At 39.3% G+C, this 18,169-nt stretch overlaps 1 protein-coding gene across 1 annotated transcript in view; it reads right to left on the reverse strand.

The window, feature by feature from the left end:
* BRIP1 (BRCA1 interacting helicase 1) overlaps nucleotides 1–18,169 on the reverse strand; it is a 328,956-nt gene that overhangs the window by 206,373 nt on the left and 104,414 nt on the right. The window lies entirely within an intron of this gene.

Consider the following 18,169-nt stretch of genomic DNA (forward strand, 5'->3'; position numbering starts at 1 on the left):
AAGGACACGTGACATGTGTGGCATGTCATGATTCCCTATTATTCCAGAAGTTTGGTCCTTAAGGGGTTAAAAGTGAAACCAGTTTTTTTTTTTCCATGCAGGCTCTGTCAATCATAGCCAGGGGAGGTGTGGCTAGGGCTACATAAACAGAAACAAAGTGATTTAACTCCTATATGACAGTGAATTGAGCAGTGAGATAGATAGATAGATAGATAGATAGATATAGAAACAACACAATTTCTGGCACTCTTCCCAAACGAAATAAATCTAAATAGTAACTACCAGGTGCTTCTCTGTGCAAAAATATAAACAGAACAAAAATGAGAGCACTCCATGGATATAGTGAATCAAAAAAATATATTAAGTAACACGCATATAAATCAACGTGTCGACCGTCTAGCGGTCTTTATCAAGATGCTGTGACATATATATATATATATATATATTTGTGTAAGGGGCAAATAGCCGTATATGGAGTAAGGATCCAGCATAAGCGTAAGATAGTATAAAGGGAGCAAGTCGGTTGTGGTGTGCCGAGACCGACGATACGGTAGGCCTGTAAATAAAGAGGGCCCACCAAAGAGTAAGAAAGTAAAGTAAATGGAAAGAAAAGAGAAAATGTTGAAATGAGGAGTGGGTGGGAGGGTCATTCTGATGCTGACCTCAAGCGATATGAGTCAGGTAAGGGGTGTCCCTTATATAGGGGAGTGAATTAATTTAAGCCCCTCCCACAAATACTGGCCAAACGGCCTTAATACTTGTGTAAGGGTCAAATAGCCGTATATGGAGTAAGGATCCAGCATAAGCGTAGGATAGTATAAAGGGAGCAAGTCGGTTGTGGTGTGCCGAGACCGACGATACGGTAGGCCTGTAAATAAAGAGGGCAAAAATGAATAATCAAAGATTTAATACAGTCAACAAATATATACAAATTAACCAGACATTTCCTTAAATGCATTACAGTATTTAATTCCTGGAAGGATTTTGAAGGTAGGAATTTAGGACCGAAAGTGGACACCATTTGTTGTGGGTAGGATAGTATGTTATCTCTACTGTTGGTGCGTGTTGACTCGTTTTGGAATGTGGTAGAGCCAATAGGTAATGATATATGTGTTTACGTACGTGGGATCGTTGAAGAGTGGTGGTGATGGTAGTGGATTCTCTGGACTGAGAAAGGCATAAAAGGCAATGTGCATGGCTGGTAATGGCCGACTTGGTAGTATAATTGAAAGGTTGTAGATCTAATAGGTCAGATAAGGATGAAAAGTTGGATGGCTATTGGTAATCTCTGAGAGGAACGTGGGGGAATGGATTCCTGAAAACCTGAGTATATTCTTGTCTGGTATGATAGCATGAAGTTATGGTAGTTTTGGCCATAGGTTATCCTGTGTTGTTGAATGCCTGTAAAATATATAATTAATGGTGTGTGAGATAGTTTAAGTTTAAAGTGCCAAAAAGAAGCAAAACTTAGGAGAAATGTTATGACACAGGTTGAGCTATGTCGTGTTCCAATGAGATTCTTTAAGCCAGGTGAAAAGCTGTGTTATGCGTTCTACAAGTATGGGACGAAAGTGCTAGGTGGGATACTCATGCAGCATAGCATGCACTATGTCTAATCCATGATTTTGTCTCTGGAAAGAGTGGCTGTGACTGTATGGGCGGCTGTAGGAAGCATATGATGAACATGCCTGGAATATAAATGAGACAATTGTCGGCAGGGATGTATACCCCCGCCTGGTACATGAAAGTAAAAGAAATGTGATAAGTGGCCAACCAAGTGAGTTCCCCAGAAATATCATGAACTTGTGGATGAGTAGTGGCGTTTGTTGATGATATGACATGTGCTTAGTTGTCTGAGTAACAACGGATTGATGACCCTGACCATGATTTATCCCATGCCACAGCAGCTGCTACAATGGGATAGATCCCCCAAAGGGGCTGAGGTGGTGGAAAATGTCCAAACCTGGGTGCCATGGCCAACAGCTCCAAAGCAATCATTCCCAGTAGATCGCTGCCAAACCCGTGGTAGACGCCGCGTCTGACCATCTGGTTGGAGAAGTGTCAGACAATCCTGGAAGGAACATGCTTTTACCATGCCAAGTGGTTAAGAAATTCCCCTTTCTTGTGCAGGTCAGCTGTTGCTGGGGTGTCTAGGGACATCCTCTTATCGTCATGTTGGAAGTGTGGAAAAAGGGGGAAGTACTCTGGATGTGAAAGCGTGGTCTTGTGGTATGATTGGCATGGCAAAATTAAGGAACCTGGTAGGGATTCTAGTTCCTTGCAGTTGTAAGTACTAAGCAGGAGGTAGTGATTGATGCAGTTGAAAATGTTCCCTATTTGTCTTGTGGTAACTTGCGTGTATGGATGCTGACTCAAGTCGTATGCCCAGTAATGTGATGATAGTGTCTGGGCCTTCTCTTTCTTATGGGGTACTGGGACGCCAAAGTGGTCAATCAGACTAAGCTGCCGTGAGGCTTCTAGTGAAAAATATGTTATCATTGATCAACAAGAAGTCTTCTAGATAGTGTATGACTGTAAGGCCTCTGGATATGTTATCATAACCAGCACAGAGTATCTGCGAATATCGATAGAAGGCTAATCTGTAGCCCGAAAGTTGAGCGGGGGAAAGGATTGCCCCTTTTATGCCATGTAAGTGCCAGTGTGTAGGGTAGATGGTAGCAGTTTACTGCGTTGATGATATTGGTCTTACTAAACCAAGCTTCAAGCCATGCTTGAGTGACAGCTGTAAAGGTAGATCAATGGTGTTGTATAGTAAGGAAACTCCTCGGAAGGTATGAGGGAGTTGAGACTTGGGGTAGCGGAGGTGTGTGATGCCAATAAGTCTATGGTTAGTCTTTGTTTAAGGGAAGATTCCTTGTGACAATACCAAGGTGTTTGTGTTTGGTGCCATGCTGTAAATGGTGGAGATTGGAAAACCCCTCTGCAAATCTTGGCTACAGCCAATGGTTCTGTTGTGCTGACTGTAAGTGAGGGCATGCTATATTCCTTGAAGGTGAATTTATGATACCTGTATGGGAGCCCTTTGAAGCTCCAGAGCTTTAGTACATCTACTACAAGTCTGGAAGGGTGATGAGTCAGTAGTGTTGAAAATGCATTGTTGTGTACAGATGGTGAGTACGTTATTTGTAAGTTGTATTGGGACACATGGTTTGTCATCTGCCCTGAACCATATGAACATATATGCAACAGTCTATATGCAATGCAACTACTCATTTCAATTGTCTCTGGTAGTTCAGAGGTGCTGGTACCTGGAGCCTGAGAGTGCTCGTCCATTTGTTTGGGACAAAATCCCTTCTGTATGGGTACCTGCACAAATAAACAGCTCTACATATTCCAAATGCCAACCCAACCAAGGGATGCTCAGTTCCCGATTTACCTGGAAACCCTGGATCTGACCATCACAGATACATCATCATTCATATATATGCCTTGTTTCCCCAATGTGCTGGGATCATACGTGCGGGGTAACGTCTTGCGTGTCATAAGAATTGATTGTACCAGGTAACCGAGTTTCGGTTGGTGCTGGTTGTACAGTAGCGCGAGGCCCAGCCTTGTGAGGGCTGTGGTGACCGACTCGAGCTTGCCAGTCTGTCATAAATGTTTTGGCTCATGAGTTTATGAGTGAGGCTAGCATGGCCTGGGTGTCACCTGAGTTAGTGTAGCTGGGCCTTCCCCTGCCTCCGTGTTGTCCGTTGATGTATGGAGGAGTTTGAATAACTCTGCATTCCTTGCTGTAGCAGGGTAGAGGATTTGTCACCTCCTTAGGTCGGTGGTAATGTGTGGGATCGTCCAGGATCTGATTGCTGCTGGACTAGCAACATCTCCTCTGCTTGAAGGTGTATCAATTCTAGCCGGGGTGCTAGGAAGAGGTGATTCTTCACCATCTTTTTGAGAAAAACTTAAATAACAATAAAGATTGCAATTATTATTTGTACCCAGGGGTCTTGTACTGGCTTGCTAGCTAAGCAGTAAGGCAAAACGATTAGGCTTGGTGTTTTTTGGTGACTGGTGAGGCCCTGCTAGTTGCCAAGTGGCTTGAGAGGCTCTATCTATGCTTGGCGTGAGGGGATTTTGTGTGGCCACCGAACGTTGTGGCAAGATGTTGGCCTCTCGGTGACAGTAACCAGAAAATAGGAAGGAGAGTGACAGGTGAGGCCCTCTCTATGATACAATACAAGGCGGCTAGCTCACGAGTGGCCCGAGGGGTGTATGCCTCCGAACGTGAGGCGGGGTGTTGGCCACGCGGGACTACTAACCGAAGCATAATGCAGAGGAAAAAAAGGGGGTAATACCTATTGGGCCCTAGAACCCTAATTGCCAGTACACTATTACTATTCCAGGGAAGGTAAGAGATGGAAAACTACGTGAGCAGGTGTATGTACCTGGTAGTATGGTATTGAACCTGACAATCCGTATAGGTTTTTTAGTAGTAACTGTAACCTGAATGGATAAAACAGTATGGCATAAGGAAATATGGTATAGACCAAGCTTATCTTAATACGTACCGTATATGTGAAAGTAAAGTGCCGTGATGTGTAAATTTGAAACATCGTAGCCATACTGGTTAAATATGTATCAATCTTAACCCCTTAAGTGCCGTATGTACAAGTGAAAAAGTGGTCTGTCCCCACCTTGTATGTTGTATGTCCCCTTGCTAGGGGAAAGTCTGTTGTGTGAGCAGCCTGCTGTGAAAAATGTATGTGAAACTATGTTACCAGTTACGTATATACAGATGCATCTGCTACGGTGTAATAATATATGTATATATACCAGATGTTGATATAGTACTTGCTATGTGAATTGTTGTATGTCTTATTGAATGGTAGGGGGTCAGTGAACATGGTGTTGCAAAATGCAAGTGCACTGGAGATCTGCCGAGTGCCCTATAGGTGGCAGTGTAGTTGGATACTGATTGGTATGTGAAATGTTGTTTGTCTGTTGACCTATATGTGTCAATGTTTTGGTGTTTCTAAAACCCCATGAAAATTGTCAATGAACTTGACAGACCTGTAGGTGGCAGTGTTGATAGAACCACTGTTGGTCTTTATGTGAAATGTAAATTATTGTGAATTAAACCTGAAGTTGAGCCCGTGCTGGAGTTTAATTTATGGTTATGTTTAAAACAATCTTATGTGTAATTTATATTGGCTGGTAAATTGTATATGACATGTGAAGACAGTTTTGCTGTTGACCAGTAGGGGTCAGAAATGCTTATTGTATGTTAAAAATACCCTTTAATCCTACCGTTTGACAGATAGGAGTCAGTATAAAAGCGAAAATGCTGTAGTTAGTTTGTTTGCTTATGAAGTGAAATAAAGTCTGAGAAGCCTGTAGAATACCGATTGAGCGGTAGGGGTCAGCATGTAGGCGAAAATGCCGTGGTTCATTGGTTTGTACATGAAATGAAACAATGTCTGAGAAGCCTGTAGTACACTGAATGACCGGTAGGGGTCAGTGTGTAGGCGAAAATGCAGTGGTTCGTTGGTTTGTACATGAAATCCGATAATGTCTAAGAAGCCTGTAGTACACCCAAAGACCGGTAGGGGGTTTAAACGAATGATATGCATGAACATGCAATGGTTTTAGAACAGACTTAGACAAAATGCAGCCGTAAAGTGAGGACCTGACCCGTGCATAGTGCCGTGGGACTGATGCCTGGCATAACAGGTAGGTCAACTTACGGTTTGTGAGTCACTTGGACACCATCCACGGCGATGGATTGAAGAAAGAAGGTGGTAGGCCGGAAAAGCCTGTGGCTGGATTCCTGACACAGCTCAGCTTAGAAAACCTCATGGAGTAATCAGGTAAAATGGCGTCTGGATGACCCGGAAGTGGAAATCATTCTGATGCTGACCTCAAGCGATTTGAGTCAGGTAAGGGGTGTCCCTTATATAGGGGAGTGAATTAATTTAAGCCCCTCCCACAAATACAGGCCAAACGGCCTTAATACATATATATATCTACAGAGAGAGAGATTATATATATATATATATATATATCTACAGAGAGAGAGATATATATGTATTAAGGCCGTGTGGCCTGTATTTGTGGGAGGGACTTAAATTCTCTCTAGATATAGATGGGAGAGAGGGAGAGAGGGAGAGAGGGATCGATATCTATCTATCTATATCTATCTATATCTATATATATATATATATATATATATATATATATCTATATATCTATATCTCGATATCTATATCTCGATATCTATATCTCGATATCTATATCTCGATATCTATATCTCGATATCTATATCTCGATATCTATATCTCGATATCTATATCTCGATATCTATATCTCGATATCTATATCTCGATATCTATATCTCGATATCTATATCTCGATATCTATATCTCGATATCTATATCTCGATATCTATATCTCGATATCTATATCTCGATATATATCTAGATAGAGATAGATAGATATCATACCTGGACTGACGCCTTGCATAACTAAGGATTGGTATTATTATATAGATAATACAATAAAGCATGCATGCAACAGAAGTTACAATGGTACTTGATGAAAGTGTCTTGTATATTTAAAAGGAAACTGCCACGTCCCAGGATATGCAACATTAGGTTTACTTACCAAACAAATATATTTAACAAATATTTCTAAGAAGTAACAAAATAAATGTAGAAAATAAAAAAAGAAATACCTTTTTTACCTGCAACTCGAAGCCTCCATTTTTACTCCCTGTCAATTGTTGTTATAAGCACTGACCTTTTTACATGACAGTCAACATAAAGGAAGCATACAAAAATGAGGAGAAATTTAAAGATTTTCTATAACTACAATGTGTGCCCTGGCTTTGCCTCATTTGCTAAACATTTAAAAGAAACAGAATAATATAAAAAATAGATTATAGGGAATTTTAAATGTTTTATTCAGTTGTGTAAATTCCAAAGAGATGACAGGTTCCATTTTATTCCTTTCACTGGCTAGCTTTGTTCTTATGGAACTACAGTTGTTTGACTTTAATGGCAAATGTAAATAATGGAAAACAGAGTTGTAAATACATTTAAGCACTTGTACTTGTCAAACACAGAACATAAAAATAGGATTTGGAGTACAAAAATCTTATCTTAAAGTTTTATATAGATACGTGTGTTATATTGAAAAAAAAAAGGATTAAAATACAGTGGTTTCCTTTTTTCATAAAATTTGTACACATTTTCAAATGTAAATGTTGTATACATATCTTAAAATAATTTAATAAAATACACATTCTACAGGAAGAGGAGAAGCATAGACAAAAATTAATCTATGGTAATAAAGAATTATTCCGTGTTGTGTAGAAAAAAAAAAAAAAAAAAGAGCCAGCAACTTCAACCTATATGTTGGCAACAAATCAAATATAACTCACCAGCAGTATAAAATTGTATTTTGCTCTACAGGAAACACCATATATCTCTTGCAACCACCATACTTTACATAATTACACAATATGTGTCAATTATATTTTGTTGTTTGAAATCTTAACTTTTAAAAACCAAACCCCCCATCATTCCTTTTAAATTCTAACCTAATTTGGCCAGGGCCCTTTTCACCTACTGTTCCCGTATGTCATGTGTGTTTTGTTAGAATTATATATTTGTCTTGTTTACCAATTGTACAGCGCTGTAGAATATGTTGACACTGTATAAATAACTGTAATTACATCATGTTTAATCATTTTACTATAAATATTGAACTTGTACTGATGTGAGTTAGCGAGAGAGGGGTTCTGTGTAGCTGAAATATTGTACTTTATGTTTCAATAAATCTTACTGGAATTGTATCCAGTTTTGTGCTTGGTCTTCCTTCTGTCTTTTGTTTTCATGAAATGCTTAATTTTCTTTTAAAATTTATATTAAAGATTTAGCAAATTACATCATAATCGGTTAGGCAAGGCAAAGCCAGGACAAACATTGCAAAGGAACAAACAAAATAGAAGCATTGCTTAAGATGGGGGCAGCACCCAGCTACAGGATAAATGTGTGGATTTCTATTTTTTATTTTAGTTTCACACCTCAGAAGTGCACATTTGTCAAATGTAGGCATAGGTAAACATGATTTAAAAAAAAAAAAATAGTGAAGTGACCGTTTCCCTTTAAATGGACACTAAGCACCAAAACAGCTTTAGCTTAATTCTTATTATAGTTATATAAGTGCCAATGGGTAGACTAACAAACCAGACAAGTTTGACACACAGGAATAGAGGGGTTGAGGGCACTGCTCAATGAGCTTACATGCTAGAGGGAGTGGGGTCAAGTGACACAAGGTAAGGGAAGTATTAGGGAAGTAGATTGGTAGAATAGTATTCACTGAAGACTTGGTGTGGGGGTTTTTGGAGCTTAATTGATACGCTTAGGAAAAAGTGAGTTTTTAATGATTTTTTTGAAGGAGTGGAGACTAGGTGAGCGTCTAACGGAAAAGGGAAGGGAGTTCCACAGGAACGGTGCAGCCCTACAGAAGTCTTGAATGCGAGCATCAGAGTACGAACAGAGGATAGACGCAGGTCTTCTGCAGAGTGTAGGGGCCTTGATGGGACATACTTGTATATTAGGGAGTATAGAAAAGTGGGAGTAGCATTATGTAGAGATTTGAAAGCAAGAACCAGAATGTTATATTAAGCCCTATATCTTACGGCAGGAGTGGGGAACCTTCGGCCCGCCAGATGTTTTGGACTTCATCTCCCATTATGCTCTTGCAGCCATAATGCATCTGAAGGGCCAAAGGTTCCCCACCCCGGTCTTATGGAAAGCCAATACGGGGACTGACAGAGGGGTGAGGCATAGGAGTTGTGGGCAGACATTACAGACTGCAATGGGGCAAGTTGGGAGCACGTAAGACCACTGAGAAGCGGATTGCAGTAATAAAGGCGAGAGAGGACAGTTGCATGGACCAGCACTGTAGTCGCATCTGGCGTCAAGCAGGGGCGGCTGCACGCAATGTTTTTAAGATGGCTGGATTTGGCGAGCGACTAGACCTGAGGGGTGAAGGAGAGAACAGAGTAAAAAAAAAAAAAAAAACACCAAGGCAGCGAGCCTGTGTGGTGGTGCGGATGGTAGCACCATTAACATGGAGGGAGACAAATGGGAGAAGCAACACTTAATGAAGCAGTTTTGGTGTATTAATTGTGCACCTTCAATCTCACTGCTCAATTCATTGCTATTTAGGAGTTAAGTTACTTTGTTTATGCAACCCTAGCCACACACCCCTGAACTGTGGCTGACACAGCCTCCATACACACTACAAATTTTAAACATCTTTTATTGCAAAAGTGTGTAATTTATAATGTCTTTACTCCTGCTCTGTTAGTAGTCTGCAGAAGCATCTTGAATGCAATTAAAATTCAATTAACAGAGCAGAAGATAAAGACTTCTAAAGCAAACACACTATGCTGTAAGATCAGATCAACTGAACAGAGACTGAAGGGGCAGGATCTATAAACCAAAATGGCTTTATTAAGCTGAAGTTGTTTTAGTGCTTAGAGCATCCCCTTTAAGTTATTACAAGCAAATGCACTATTAACCAACCTCATGCTGGTATGGCCTACATATGGAACTAGAGTTCTGTGAATGTTCGTATTCAAAGATTGTTGACGGAACTGTACATTTAATGTAAATATCAATAATTTGTAGACAATTTCCAGGTTTTATTGCATGCTAATAAAAGAAGTGTAAAAAAAAATCCTTTTTTTTTTTTTAAATTTAAAAAAAGGCACCCTCTCCCCCTATATTTAGTCGATACAGAGTTGAATGAAAATTAATTGATTTCAGCATGAATTTACCAGTGTATTGGACATCCGCTTATTACGCCAAAAACATATTCATCCACCATGCGTCTGTTATAAATACATAAATAAATAAAGCCATACCTATGTAAGGAGATTATATATTGCATATCTATATTCAAATAACTACTTTAAAAATTGCCTACACCTTGGTTGTGTTAATCATTTTTAAATTTGTTCAAAAGTCAAGTGTTTCTTTTTTTTTTTGCTTATTAATAATAAAAAGAAGATTTAAATCTAAACCTTGCTTTTCTTTCTGTATATAGTGGGGTAAAAAAAAAAATCATCAAAGACTTCAAATAAGGTTTCCACTATCCTGCACAATGGAGCGCTAGGAGCTCTTCTGCAAATTAGAGATTCCGATTGGCTGTTAACATATGTTCTATGCATCTGTCACTCAAAACAAACTTTACGATGCAACTGCTAGATAACTGCCTCTACAATTAAAAAAGGTCATATCTTCAATTTGTAAAAATACATTTTTAGTTAGTATAGTTTATATGAAGTTACTATGAATCTACAGGATTGTTATTTTAAACTGATATATATATTATATAAAGAAACTCGTCATGACGGTTCAACTTTAAATAAATATCTAGATTATCAATATTCTACCAACACAACTAACTTGCCAGCTGCTACTCCCATTCATTTGAATATTAAACATTTTGAAGGAAGCGTATTTAGTAATATCCTATTTAACGATCCATCCCATTACGTGGTTAGGCACTTAATCTGCTATATGCAATTCACTCTCACGTTCTCTGATTGTCTATAGTACGGTCCACTATAGAACTTAAAATTGTGCAAGGTGTTCGGACATACATCTGAAGAGTGCAATTAATTTGTATAAATGCAGAAATGCTCAACAACAGAGAGTGGGGAGGGGGAGTTTGAAATGTATAGTTGCACATCTGTCCAAACATCTGATGAGAACCACCACAGAAAATGTTAATATTTTCTAAACAGGGATATAGTTATTGTAACTTTTCAAGGCTTATTCAAAATACATCTTAATATCCACACTTCTATAAGCTATTTCTGAATAATAACCCTAATAAATGAAAGCACAAACACTCACTGGGGTAGTGAATTATTAGTGTGTAAGGATTTATCTTTGCTTCGATAGAATATAAAGGCAAGTCTGTTTTACAATTATAACAATTCCAGTCTCTGTTCAGAGAGAAGGTCTACAGGACTTTCTGCACTTGGGTACAAATAAATGCATTATGTGCGTACAGTGCAATGCACGTGCATAAGGCTGATTAGAATGCTTAGCACTTATTCTGTCATCATTGCATACACTTGCACTGTTACACGGTTTAATCTGGAGATGTTAAGCTATATGCAGCAAATGATTTAATAAATCTTTAATAGATCCCTCAGCAAGTACCAAATGAAACCAATAATGTTTCTCATTATTACGCCACAAGGTCTATTCTCTAAGCATCGAGTTGAGGTTATTTGCAAAATAGTAGCCAAATAAAAAGGGGCTAGAGTAATTCTACAGCTTTTTCTCTTATTTGCCACTTGCTTTATTTTCAGTTTTCTCATTTAATTTCACACGTAATTCAACAACAGAGCATTATGATCATCATCATTTATATAGCACCAATATATTCTGTGGCGCTTTACAATTGTACAAAGAGGATTAAAAAGAAACAAATAAGAGACAAGCTATTACAACTGATAACGGGAATGCAAGTCACAGCCATGCAAGACCAGTGGTTCCCAAATCAGTCTTCAAGACCCACCAACAGTCCAGGTTTTGACAGTATTTCCATTGGAATAAAACAATGAAATACATCTAATCCTGGATTGTTGGTGGGCCATGAGGACTAGTTTGGGAACCACTGGTCTAGACGCAGGGGTAGGCAACATTTGGCACCCCAGATATGGTGGATTATGTCTCCCTGATGCTTTGCCTGAATTATGGATGTAAGAGCATTATGGGAGATGTAGTCCACAACATTGGGGGTGCAAAAGGTTGCCTACCACTGCCAAGAGAAGGAATGGTATAAAAGCATGAGAGGTAGAGCAATACGGTGGGCTGAGAGTAGCAATTAAAGTAGTGTTTCCTAAATAAAGATTTAGAAGCCTGGGGACAAAAATGAATGGGTTAACCTAGATCTGCAACTGCAAGTATTGAGAACAGCAATGGGTTTGTAACATGAGTGGTGAAGGCACAATGCTAATAAGGACATTATTCCTGCAGTGAAGAAGGCAATGGAACTTCAATATCTATCAGTGATGTCACAAAGACAACAGGCAGGAGAGAGAGTGTGTGTCTGTGTGTCAAACAGACAAGATAGCAATACATGCCTAGCTGATGATGCAACAGACAGACATCTAGGCTTACATGGGTGTAACAAGTTTACCTAGCAGCTAGATTAATGAACCATCACATATAAATCGTAAAACATATAAACCAAATACCGAATAATGTACAAAGCCATAATAATGCAGACAATAATCCTACCGTGTAGGTAAAAAAATTGCACAATTTTAAAAGAAGCATTAGAGTCTATCAAGGGTAACCTAAGGATTACACTAGAGATTGTAACATGTTTATTATATAAAAAAATAGGCCTGTGTTCGACTGTGCATGCAGCATGTATAAAACTTTTAAAAATAAGGTTGCAGAACATAAAACATGTTGTGCTATACACATAGCTGCAATGATGCATTGAAAAAGGTATGCATTTTATAGAAATGCACCCACTGCTTCCTGTTCTCCAAATGAAAAGCCTCCCCTGAATCTGCAATGCCCAATAGACCGTCTAAGTCAGAAGCAGGCAGTGGAAACGAAAAATAAATGGGCAAAGTAGAAAGCTGCCCTTTGCCTACATTTGTAAATTTCAAGAACTTGCATTACATATTTAGCAGCTATATAACATCATATAAAAATATAATCTTTTTGAATATATATCCATAAAATGTTTTTTCATGTTAAGAAAAAAAAAAAAAACCTGGGCACTCTGCAAACGGAGCTATCAAGTTGCAAAAATGTTACCCTTCATGGGGGGCGGGGCCTGACCATCATGGCGGAGAGACGTACTCTCCTCGAGCTCCAGCACAATCTCGACAAAACAAGCAAAACACGGCCCAAAAAAGCGACACAGAAGTCAGTTCCGAACACCCACTGGCCACCCACTACGAGGGGCTCACAACGAAACGTTCCGTTACTTGACCGGGACCAGATGGAACTGAAAACGGCGTTGCGGCCTAGTGCCCGCCGGGAGGGGCAGGCGGCCGCTCACCTGAGCTGGGGGCACCGTGGAGCTACAAGCTACATAAGCCAGCCCTGCTACCCCCCCCCATGGACCGGCGGAGGTGATCCCGGTCCACTCAGGGAGGACTACCTCGGACAGGCTGAGAAGCGGCAAATCGGCCACAAAACCAAGCGGAGATCCACCTAAAATGGCGGACAAGACATGTGCCGACGACTCAACAGACACCACGCCAGATATCCTCATGCGACTCAACAATCACTTTGAGGAATTCTGGAGGAAGCTGGAGAGCAAGCTGAGCCGACCTGCCCTACTCTCGCCCCCTACTCCCTCGAAGCATCCACTGCCCAGCAAATCCCCTCAAGCACCCCGGTGTACGCACCACCACCCAGCACCCCAGACCATCCAAGCAGGGAAACAACACATACAGGCCCGCCCCAGCTGCACCGGACGACGACCCGGCAGGGTCCGACCCCACTTACCCAAAGCACCTGGGCAGCAGAGTCACACATCACGACGCCTCTCACAGGCTCAAAGAAGCCACAGGGGACCTGCTCCGGCCCGCAGACCAAGAAGTGGGCCAAGCCAAGACCACAAAGTACCACTTCTGGCTCCGACCTCCACAACCCCACAAGAAGGCAGACCTGTCAGCAGACATCAGGTGGCGCTCGGACGCAGCACAGCCTCACTCACTCACCAAGGAGCTAAGCCTGCAGGACATATCGAAAGTATTAAGAAGAACCCCAGAGAAAACTCCCACCTGCCGACCCACCACAAGCTGCAGTATACTACATGGCCACAGAACTCTGGGCACCATCAGATGGGTATTGGTTAAACGGACACCACTGCGATGACCCCATGGCCGCCCACTATATCCAAGGGACTTGGCACGTAACTATACAGGAATGAACGCTATCCTGCATCTACCCACTTGTTATTTTTTCTTGTTTATGTGTTGCAGTTGCACAATTGCCTTCTGTCTGTTCTTTGGAGAACCAGGTCAAATATTTTGCCAGTTTGTTTAGTAGTTAACATTGTTCCTCCTTATCCAAACACTATATCCACTGAGATTAAGGTTGCAACATTTTATTAGGATTTATACATACAGATCTGGAGATCCTGATTTAGTATTTGTACATTTGCCAACTTGACTCCCTGCAGAAATTGTGTGCTAGCCGTGAACTGCACCCCCACCCATAGACGTGCTATGGTACATCTTATTCCCTTCACTCCATACTTCAAAGTCACCTAGGGCGTGCGAGAGGGAAGTCCATACCCTATTGTCAATACACAAGCTGTGAATAAAACCTTATATTATAGATGTCACCTAACAATATAAAGCTTGTAGCCCACTATTTACGATTACGCATGTTACAGTATGTAACCTAGCTATGTCTTCGCAAGCATAGTGGCTATAACATACAGCTTAGAGCAATCGTGATCTATACATGTCTTAATGCCATACTGAGATATACTCTGTCGCAGAGATAGCGAGAACCACAACTAGACTCATGCATTATTTTATTAGTTAGCCCTCACAAATGGGGCAACTTGAGCGCGTAAAAATTAACGCTGAAAACTAGTCTGGCTATGCGTATATTTAGTTTAGCATGTTACACTACACATTACTTTAGTATACTAACATATACTCGTCTAAACTTGTTAATAACAGTGGCATTCAATGTAAGTGCCTAAGACGTAATCGCTATAACAAACCTTGTTTTATTATCAATCATAGGCATTGCACAGCTTTCATCATTGTTTTTCTATGTCATGTTATCTATTATTTTATTTTTTTCTTTACCTAACTTTTGAGCAACATGCATACCTTTAACATTGATCGCATGTATTCACCTATTAGTCCTCATGTCTACTTATAAAACTGTGCAGCTTAATCCTGTCATGACAATGTTTACGTTTATAATCCTGTGACTGCTGTCGTGGCATAACAGGCATGTTTGTAACCCCTATTGCACAATAAAAATAAAGAATTTAAAAAAAAAAAATGTTACCCTTCATATATCTAAAAATACAAGGACACCACATATTGATCACAGTGACAGTAAGTCACCAAAGGGAAGTTGGTGAACAAATGCATAAAACAATACAATTAATAACTGGGTGTTCATCGTAGGATTCTTTACTTTCAGTATTATGAGTTTTCACCATTGTATGCGCCATCATATGTTATGCCAGCATTTTAATGCGATCACATCAAATCTGTGTAGATTCTACTTGAAGATTAGTGGAATTTTCTGATAGTTAAAAAGTATGCTTTTTGAATAAAATCTTCCAGCCAAACCTTGCTTTTGAAATTCAAACTTGCAGGAGTAACTGAACAGTCTCTGGGCACAGAGTCAACTAGGCCTACAAAACTTCAAAGAAAGATTGAAAACCTCCACTCTTCTTACCAAATGCATATTGGAAGTCAGCTAAACACCACTATCTTGATACATTAATAAACAGAATGTTAATTAAACAGATACAATGTATCCAATGCCCTGAGTTTGATTTAAAAAAAACTGAGAGGTCCCTGCTGTTGTAAGGAAAATTAGGTGCCACAATACAAGTAAAGGCATGATCCACTGGGTTATAATTGACAGATAATAACGTGCCTTTTATATAAAGGATTTAAAAAATAAAAATACAAGTTTCTAAATATAGACCTGCAAGATCCAATATAGCAATGTTATCTCATGGATAGAAACATCAATAGATATAGCAGGAGAATAAAAACAATAAATCGACCTATACAAGCATTAAAACCATACTCAAATTAATTTTCAATAAAGTGGATCAGCAGCTATGTATAATTCCAGTGAGATGCCATTCCACTGGAGTCGACACAAGTCTGAAAATTCAAACACCTGAAAATGTCCGTGATGTTAATGAGCGAAAAAATAAAACAAAAAATAAAACAGCAGAAGGGATATGGAGCCCTAAAACAAACCAGGCTAACGTGACCGGACAAAGTGCTAAGACTTAATTGATCTGTCTTATTGGAGCGCTCACATAACTATATTTCTTATCTTTTATCTTACTAGTCACTCATATTTGTTGTGAAGCAGCCCATTTTATGGATAGTGATATCGGATATCAATAATATTTCTTTCTCTTCCGTTTTCAGTTACCATACCTTGTTTATTTACATTAACAAACATTATTCCATGATAACATATAAATCAACTAAAAATATACTGTATATCTTAATCTATTTTATACTCTTTGTATGCAACTATAACATTAATTTGTATAGTTATTTCTTTGTGTTCCTTGCATGAATCATTTTTTTAATTGTGTGGTCTATGATGCCACCTAGTGGCCATAATGAAGAAATTCAAGCATTCTGTAAGGTTGGTGTTTGTAGTAGACCAAAAGGAGTAAGTTTAAATGATTTTATGCATGTGTTTGTAAATACTAATACATTCAAACCTAATTACAATTTCATAATTAAAGTGTGTTATGGACAGAATATGCACAAGCAAGCATTTATCAATACCTCATGTACAGATTTGGGGATTCTCTAAGCTATAAAACATACGCACTATGATGCACAGACATTTGTGGTTATATTTTGTGGCACACACAGGCTTTACAAATTAGTGGGCTTTAAACCTGGAATTATAATCGGAATGAGCGTGCATCCTCCCTAAACAAGTCCTAGTAACAAACAATGCATTGAAACTAACTCTCTTACTGGGAAAGGCATAAAGTACCTGGCAAACTCCTGCAGTGTACACAAAGCCATAAATTGAAAAAGATACAAAAAAGTCCGAGTACATAAAGCAACTGATGTAGGTCTGCTTGACAGGATACCATAAGGCATGCCTATGAAACACCTCATGTCCAGCTTGCAAAATCAGTGTAATGTACACTAACTTACTGCATCTTATTTCCATGTTCCTTGGTAAAGCGTTAAAATTTAGTTCTATATTAACCCCTTAAGGACCAAACTTCGGGAAAAAAAGGGAATCATGACATGTCATGTGTCCTTAAGGGGTTAAACACTGCTTAGAGTAGTTAGAGTGGCAGCATTGCAGATTTAATTTAAGCCAGTTGTATGTTTTATCTTTAGGCTCCACGTGTATTATTAAAACATAGAACAATGTAATTACTTCTAGGTATTCTCTAGGAAGAGTTTGGCACTATTCTGCTGGTTAAGCATCGTAGGATGAGCAGTTACTGTGCTGATGACTAACATACATAGTTCTTAATAATTACTCACAAAGCGTAAGAGCTAAAGCAAATTCTACAGAAAATCTGTAATTAGCACTTATTAAGCAATCAATTGGATAAAAGGGAAGAAAAAAAAATAAGCCTGCAAAGTATTAAGTCCCTGGCATCACAAGTAATGCACTGAGTGTTGCATGAGTCGATGTGTTGCTGTCAATACAATTTAGGTGGATGTAATCTGTTAAAACTGATCTGTTAAAATCCTCTTAGCTAATCTACCTGCACCGGCAGACCAGTGTGCTTGTCTGTGACGATCCCTCAATACCATCACTCAGGAAATTAAATTGCTTAACACAGCGATTCGTCCTGACGGATTTCAATATTAGAAATTATAATGCAAACATAGTTAGAGGTTGAAGAAGACATTATCAAGCTGGCCAATATTTGGATGGATCATCAGGTAAATGCAATGTGAAGTGATATTTGGATATTGCCACTTCAGTTGCTAACTGAATGTTGCAGAAAAACATTTATCCTAATTTTTCATCTGAAAATGAATGGGTATATGCTTTTAAAGGAACAGTCAGTGCACCATAACAAATTTACCGAGATTAAGTTGCTATGGTGCCAGGAAGTCCTAAATTCGTAATTTTCGGGATTAAATCACTTGCCAACAGAATGTTTCCACCCAGGTAGCACCCTTGATTGGCACAGAACAGTCTGCTGACGCTCTAAGCCAATTAGTAACATCCCACTAAATAAAAAATAAAAAAACTGCTTGTGAAAGGTACCATATGGATGGGGTCATATAGGCCTTGATCACATGCTATCATGACTTTTAAGGTTATTTACTAATGGGATAATTTTCAGAAATCGCCGATTTAAGGAAACAGTAGCCAAACTGGAAATAAGTCTCCAAGAAATCGAATATTCCAGTTTGGCTACGTTTGCCATAAAT

The sequence above is a fragment of the Pelobates fuscus genome, chromosome 1 (assembly GCF_036172605.1).
Source record: "Pelobates fuscus isolate aPelFus1 chromosome 1, aPelFus1.pri, whole genome shotgun sequence".
Classification (NCBI taxonomy): Eukaryota; Metazoa; Chordata; class Amphibia; order Anura; family Pelobatidae; genus Pelobates; species Pelobates fuscus.